This window comes from Pinus tabuliformis, chromosome X, assembly GCF_031772625.1.
Source record: "Pinus tabuliformis cultivar Carrire ecotype Pingquan chromosome X, CPIR1, whole genome shotgun sequence".
NCBI lineage: Eukaryota > Viridiplantae > Streptophyta > Pinopsida > Pinales > Pinaceae > Pinus > Pinus tabuliformis.
In genome coordinates this window covers 874,969,214-874,977,529 of record NC_142308.1, presented here as the reverse complement: position 1 = coordinate 874,977,529, position 8,316 = coordinate 874,969,214, and the positions used below count along the sequence as shown (strand labels likewise).

At 38.0% G+C, this 8,316-nt stretch overlaps 1 pseudogene; it reads right to left on the bottom strand.

Annotated features, from left to right (window-relative positions):
• Positions 1–6,870: 6,870 nt before the first annotated feature.
• LOC149142495 (small nucleolar RNA U3) lies at positions 6,871–7,146 on the bottom strand (annotated as a pseudogene).
• Between the last annotated feature and the right edge of the window lie 1,170 nt (positions 7,147–8,316).

Genomic DNA, 8,316 nt, shown 5'->3' with positions numbered 1-8,316 from the left:
GACGGGGATGGATTTGTTTTGGTCATTAGCATTTCCATATGGAATCAGATGCACATCGTGAGTGCGCCCTGGAACAATGAGTTGGTAACTATTCACTAAGAGGACAAGTGGCACGGGATTATAGCGTTGGACATTGGATGCAAATTTGACTTTGTATTGGATTCTAGACTTCCTGGGAAGGAGGTGAATCTTGGTATTACTTTGAGGGTGGAGGTGTGAGCCTCTAGATTCCCTTGTTACGGATGAAGGCATCGTATCCTATTTATTTGATGGTTGAGAAAATGTGCATATGTGTATGTATATATCATTGTAAATACTGTATCGAGCTCAATTTATAAAGCTCCATAGACAATATGATTATTTGTTGGTTGAAGAAAATGTGTATGTTGTTATTATTGTAAATATCGTAATGAGTTGTTTTATAAAGCTCCAGTAAATGGTATGTTTGTCATGTTTTAACATATGGTCATTTTAAATATTGTAACAAGTTGTGTTGTAAAGCTCCATGAGTAGCATGATTTGTTTTCAACAGTCTTGTTGGTTATAGCTGTCATTGAACACCAAGGAAGGTGTTCCCCCAAGGGGGAGGGTTCTGTAACAACCCTAGTGAAATTCCATGTAAAAATATACATAAGGCCATGGTGGTGGGACACATATTTCAAGATGAATGGTGGGGGAAACATCCTAGAGGGTGTTGATTCAGTTTATTATGGCTAATGAAATTAGCAAAGGCAATGGCTAAGGCTTTGGAAAGGTTAAAAGGAATTTTGGCACATTTATTTATGAAAATAATGGAAATTTGGAGAAAAGGAAGGTGAAAGATCACAATTTGCATGTGAGGAGGAAAATGAAGGAAAATAATGGAAAATAAATAAAATAGAGGCCTCGTTGATAAAAAGGCTTCTAAGGATCAGTTGATAAGGTTTTTTGACATGTTTTGGTGGAGCTCTCTTCTATTCTATTCTCTCTCTCATACCCTTGGAGACAGAGTTTTCTTGGAGCATTCTTGGAGGGTGTGGTTTACTTGGATTTTTGGAGCATGTAGGTAAAGGAAGAGTAGGAAAGTGCAAGAAGGCATCAGGATCAACAGTTACAACAGGATTTTCTTATAGGTACCAAGTTGCATGTATGTTTTCCTCACTAGTTTTGTCATGCATGGCGCATGCATGTGGTTCGTTGGTTGTGATCTGTCATTGGCATGGAGAATGGGCGGGATCGATAGTGGATTTTCTAGCCTTTCCATTACCTAGATACCATGGATTTTGTGGGTTTATTTCCTTGTTGTGTTTTTGGTTGGTTCTCATGTTTCCTTAGCTTGGGTTCAATTATTAGTTCCTAGAAGCCCTAGTTGGAAAAACGCTCTGGAAGCCCTATAACAACTTGGGTTGAGTTACTAGTCCTGGAATCCTTGGTTGGACAAACACTCTGGAAGCCCTTGGTGGGTTGAGTTACCAGTCCTTGAGGCCTTGGTTGGACAAACTATCTGGAAGTCCGGCGGCAGCTGCGGGTTGAGTTACTAGTCCTAGAAGCCTTGGTTGGAACAAACGCTCTAGACGCCCTGGATGGCTTTGATGGATACCAATCTGATGATGGTTTTGTGATGTCCGACCGTGAGGTGGAATCATTGTTCGATGGGTTGAGTTGGATGGTCTCTGGAAGCCCTGGATGAGTTTTGATTGATGTGTCCTATGAGATCCCATATTCATGTTTGGAATATGGCATGGGGGTGAATGGCTAAAGAGAGATTTGGCTCAGAAATTCTACGGTCTAGTGGAACGTGGAAGTCCACGGTGCATTGTAGGTGCAGAGAAGGTCAAAGTTCACTACAATGCTCTTTCTCCAGACCAGGGGAAGTATTGATCAAGGTAAGGTCATGTTCTGATACAAACAATCAAATGAAGATCAGTGAAAGGTCTTCCTAAGGCCAATTCAGACCAAGTGAGGAAATAGAGTTATGTTGAAGAGGTGAAACAAGTACTAAGGACAACGAACCCACTAAGGGAAAGAAGCATTCCCCAGTATGGTCGCCAATTTGTTGTGCATAATTTATGGCTATGGATAGAAGTATCTTCCCTGGACCTAGTGGACTCGTCTAGAACAACAAAAAAGGAAAGAATAGAAATTTCTCCTTAGAGGAATTGAAGGATGGAAAGAAGCTTATGTGGAATCTGTTGCAATATTTTCTCTACTCTCAGTGTGTAATCTCTAATCGTAGCTTTGATTGCTATAATTAGAACATGCACATAGAATCACAACAAGCCAAATATCTACGACATCTATGTAGCATTATCCAATTACTCTATTCAATGGATCAACAAAGCATTGAAACATATGAATATAAAAATAACATAACATATATAGGAAAATGGTATACTCTTTGTATTAATATGAAAAGGAGAGAGTTTACAACCAAAAATAGTAGTTGATCTAGTAGAGATATCCCCAAGCTGACTTGTCCTTCCTCATCACAAAGTGCACCTTAATGTCACCCTAATGCATGGAGATGATGATTCTCCTAGATTCAAGGCAGCAACATGAGGGCATGATAGGTCTCCAAAAGCCAACCCTGATGTTGTAGATGGTTGTAAATTTAAAGGAGAGTGTGGTGGTTTAGGAATTATTATCCATTTACCAATCTTGGCTTGAGATCCACTCTTGATGGGAGGATGAGCTCAAGGGATAAGAGGTGAAATATCCAAGGTAGGATTAGATAGGATTCGAAGTTCTTATCCAAGGTAAATGGTTGAAACAACTCCTAGAAGCTCCTGGAAAAGGAATCTTTGGGAGTATTTTTATTTTTCTCGAATTTATAGAATCAACACACCCCCAACAAGGGACAACCTGTTGTTTATCAGTGCAGGTGAAAAATGGAGTAACCCGTTGCTGAATGCGGGCCTTTAAAGGGCTAGGGTGCATTGGGCCTTAAAAGGATTGTTTTGAAGCAGTCAGACTTGGAAACTCAAGGATTTGGAAGAGTCGTTCTTAGGGTTATGTGTAGGGATGATGACAAGTTGTTCATGGATGTTGATCGATCCAGTTTGTGGGCCTATTAATTAGATGCGACAAAATAACCTATAACAACATTCATCTGATACATAACAGTCAGTGTTGGACCTAGTTTTTAGATTTTGAAAATACGACATTTAAATGTCGTATATGTCTACAAATAGGACACTTACAAAATATGTGTGCCCTCGGCAAAACAAAGATCCAAGAAGTAAAAAGAAACAATCCAAAAATCCCAAGGGATGGTAGTTTCCAGAGTAACATCTCTTAGAAGAACATGATGAAGAGGAAATGGGTAATCCCATTAATGTAGTAAATTAAAATCCACAAGAAATATTAGCAAAAGGAGGAGTTAAACAAGAAGGAATAATGGTACCAAGCCTGAAAGGTCTTGAAGCAGCATGAACATCAGTCCCAACATTGCAGAAGGAGGATATCCCCATTGAAAAGGAGATGGTAGGTTTTAAACAATCCCATGTATCTGAGAGCTCAGACTCAAATAAGGAAACCTTAATGAAAGCAGAAGAGAATCAATTAGCAATTGTAATTGCCACTTTAAATCAAGGAGACTAGCAGAAAGTGGAAAGAGGAAGGAAGAAAATGGTAACTACTTATTTTCACTTAGTCCCAATTTTCATTTTTATTGTTTTTTATTTTTTGATAGTTGTCTTTTTGGGAACTAGTTATTGAATGGTATGAACGAATGCTCTATGAGAATCTATAAAATGTATTTTTTTTAAATAAAATTACACGTTTTCCTTGGGAAAAAATATATTCGAGGATAAATATTTTGTAAAAAATTGTCTATGTTTTTTTTTGTTTGTTTTTGTTTTTTTTTTTTCAATGTATGTCTAAAATCTATTATTGTAACAAAATGATACAAGGAGGCTCTTGCCTCTGCAATTCTTAGCCAGGGTTCATGGCATATTGCAACAAAAACAAAATGAGTACTGCTCTAAAGAGGGAAACTAGTCCAATCCAAAATAAATTTGCTGCCCTTGCAGGGGAAACCACCTTGTGAACATAGAGCGATATTCTATTGAAATTAGTTTCAAAACTAACTATTTTGCTCAAAAATGAAAAAATAAACCCATAGGACTGGGTGCCGAGAACCTGAAATCTGAAGACGCGTGTTGATTTAGTTGTCATTTGGTGCTGATGGGTGTTCTTAAAGAATTAAACACCTGTAGGCATCGAGGTCATCCTCATCTTTCGGCAGTTCTGTCTTCCTTTGCTGGAGTTTCTCGATTCTGCTCTGTTGCAGACGGCTTGCCCTGAGCAGCATCATTCTTCTCTGTTGTGCGAGTGGGAAATCCTTTAGCGATGGTCGGCTCCTCCTGAAACGTGATTATAATGGTGGCCTTGATACGAGGTTGATCTAGAGAGCATTGGTATGTGAATTGAGCTGCATGGTTGGAGTGCTGAGAGCTGGAAGGGAGACCAATAGCTAATGGACAGGTTTGCGTAGGCTGGGAGCGAATAGCGCGAGGGTGACCTTTGCCACTGCATGTATCAGGAGAATGAGTCGAGAAGTAATTTGATGAGGGGAAGGAGGAGTTAGATGCCGTTGAGGGCGCAAAATGGATCATTCTGCCTCTGCTGCTGCCCCTTCTACTACGCATTCGATGGCATAATCAAGGCATAATGACATAGGGAGAAAGGGACTGATTGTGAGAAGGAGGCACTGACTGGAAATCAGAGGCAGAAGGCTCAAAAGGCTCAGAAGCGAGGATAAAGTTGCAAACCAGGCTCTGTGAGTAGTGGTTTCCCATTCTAAATTCTATACGATAGAGAATGTTGCATCGCCTACCTGTTGTCATGTGGGTGCTTGGCTCCAAGACAGCTAGGGGGCACTTACAATTCAGAGGCAGAGAAGCAGAAACAAACGAGGATGTGGGCCGAATAGCACCTGATATCTCCATGATGCAGAGCCAAGGCGGGATGGCGCTGGTAAGTTGGTTTGAGTGCCGTATTGAATGGCATTTATGAATGCTATGAGACAATTTTGTTGTGCGGTGTGTGAGCTTATGGGTGGCTCTGTGGCTATGCCACTTGCCAGCCCTTTTCTCTGCCATCACATCATCCCTTGTGAACACCCGCATCCGGGAAAAATTTGTCTATGTTAAGGCCCTAAAAAGCATTCATTATTATTTTATTGGTGTATTAGTTTATAGGCGATATGTATGTATGTATGTATGTATGTATGTGATAAGAGGACCTAGTCCTAGGATATTTATGTCTTTTCATGGTATTGGATTCGTTGTAAAAGGAGTTTTTTTCCTTCAACGTGGATTGTATACATTGACATTTTATGTATTTTAAGTCACTTGGTATGAAAATTTATATTGCAATTAGAAAGTAGAATGAACTCTAATATCCTTACAAATTACAAAGCATGATATTGCCACAAATTCTGTTAAAACATGAAAATTAAGCTTCATAATATGACAACTATATTGACTTTTTATTTTTATTTTTTATGATAAATTATAATATCTTTACACATTTAATAAGCATAATATTATGACAAAAGATGAAAAATCAATATTAGAAAAATATAATATTGTGTTAGGTCCGTGACTCCCCCATGAGAAGAATAGGTTGTTGTTTAATGAATTGGGGGATCTTTAATTAATAAATCCCATGAGGAAGCAGAGTGTGGAATAAAAAAATATGAGTGGCCTCATTAAAGAAGTTCTACTAGTTAGTGGATGAGGCTTCATTAATGGAGGTCCACTAGGTGGTTATGGTTTTAGTCAATTAGAAACTATATATAGTTGTAGCAGCTATTCAATTGGTTCCTAGATAGATATCATATATTTTGGCACTTTTCTTATATTGGAGGGTGTCCCCTTCTTGAGGAAAGTCGACATTGTAGTTAGTTTTGAATACAAATAAAGGCTTTCCTACTATTGTTAATTCCCAATTCTAGTTATATTGATTTACTTTCAACAAGTATATTTCTATCTAATTTGTTCCAAATATTTGGTTTCAGCTAATGAGGAGCATCGCAAGTGGCACTGTGACACTTTCCTACACTAACATGTGTTCCAATTTTAGATCTTTTTTCTTGAAAGGGTAGAGGTGAATTCTCATATTTAACACAAGTATTTGACATTGAACATGTAAAATTATGGTTGGGGAAGAATAAATGTAGAAAATTGAGAAACATCACTTGGTTGAGCACCTTTGGAACCTTTATTGATACCCTGTTGAGTAGTATCAGACATCACATGTTCATGGATTTCTCTTCCTTACATGATGCTAATCATTTTTGTATCACTTTATAGTAAACATGTTTTGGTGGACCCACAATATTGTTGGTGACCCATGCCCACAAAATCCTCTTTCAATACTAATCATGTTGGGATAACTCTGGGCTAACCCTTTTTGTGGACTCTATGCTCCCATTAAACACACTAAAAATGTGTCAGTCATGGAGGAAGAAAAGGAAATAGTTGTTTCTCTATCCTAGTGCGAGAATACGCTCACCTAGTCAGCCAACACAGTGGAAACTAGTACCTTTTCACGCTATACAAGTTAGCATTTGTTTTGATCATCTAGAGAAGTTGTAGCATAAGATTTATGAGGTTGGGAATTAGTGAATGACTTGGACATCAAGCAAAAACATAGAGAGAGAGAAGCTAGAAAAGCTCGTCTTCGTATAGATCCTCCCTTGAGAACGCATGGTCCTTCACCGGAAATGGAAATTAGAAACCATTAGAACACACGTTCCTTCACAGAAAATAGCTAAAAAAAAAAACCGTGAGAACGCTTCTTCACCGAAAATGGAAAATACTTCACAGAAAAAAGATTAAAAAAAACTGAGAACGCTCCTTTAGTGGAAAATGAAAAATTTGGGTAAATCCGTCAGAATGCTCTGGGGCCTTCACCGTGTGGAACTGGAAATGTCACTTCATCGGGAGAAAGATAGGAGTGGAAACCCCCAACCATCACAGCATTCGCGCTCTGGCCCAAGAGCCATCGTTCATCTTCTGGTTTTTTGTGCTTGTCTGAATTTTTCGCGCTCTGGCCCAAGAGCCATCGTTCATCTTCTGGATTTTTGTGCTTGTCTGAATAGGAATCAAAGTAAACTTTGACGTACAACCTATAGAACAGATCCTGTTCAAGTAAGGTCGTGCTTATGAATGCCCACTGCCCCTCTTATATACGCCTTCTTCCTTTCTTCCCCAAATACATGTGGGAAAACAATGTTTATGTTTTGGTCACAAAACTATATTTTGCAACCATTCTCAGCCTTTATTTCTGTTCTTCTCGTGTCTGCCGTCAATCGATTCGCTTCGTCCTCCCACATTTATTCTTCTACCCACTCCCATTAATATTCCATCCATACACCGCACCACTTATTTAAATTCAAATCAATTTCTCTGCATTCTTCAATCCTCTCTCTTCCTCGAAACTTAACCCATCTTCCTTCATTCCATTTTTAATATATTAATAAATTTAGTGTCGTTCCATATCACTCGCTTGCTATCTATTAATAAATTCATTCCCCAAAACTTACCAAAATTTTCCTTTATTCTATTTATAAATTAAATGTCTTTCCCTAATACTTACGAGTGATCCATTAATACTCACTGCTTATCATCATCTGTGCTCTTTCTCCCATCCCATCGATTTAACAACTTCACTAGCCATCAATTTAACAGATTTACACATTGGTTGGTGTGTCAATTTTTTGAAAATGGCATAATTGCGAACACCATTTCGTCGGTTTGGACACTTTTTTAGCAAAAAAATACCATGAAAATGAAAATTATGTCACCATTCAACATAATTTACGATAATCTTTCATTGACAACAATTTTCTTTTACCAAAAAGTGTGGTCAGATTCTTTTGGAAATGGAAATATTTCATGAATGAGGACAAAGTAAATGGTTGGTCCCACAATGGCATGATAAAATATCGAAAAGCCAAATGAGAAAATGCAAAAAATGATAGAGGCTCGAGCTATAGGATGACATTGTTTTGCAGCCTCAAGATAGTAGGAGAACACATTGTCAAGCTATGAATCTCCTAAGTATTGTGTAGATTTGGTGTAATATGAGAGTTTTGATCTGACTCCATTGAAATCAAGATTGTATAACTCTATAACATACTTAATCATAGCTTTTGGTACCAATGATATGTAAGGAAAAAATTTAAGAGCTAAATTTCACCCATGGATGTGTTTTTCATATTTTCCCCCAAAAAAAGGGGATTTTCTAATTTCCATCTTTTTTTCTAAAATGATTCGCCCTGAATTCTATAGGATATATTTATTTTAATTCAAATATCATTAAAATTTT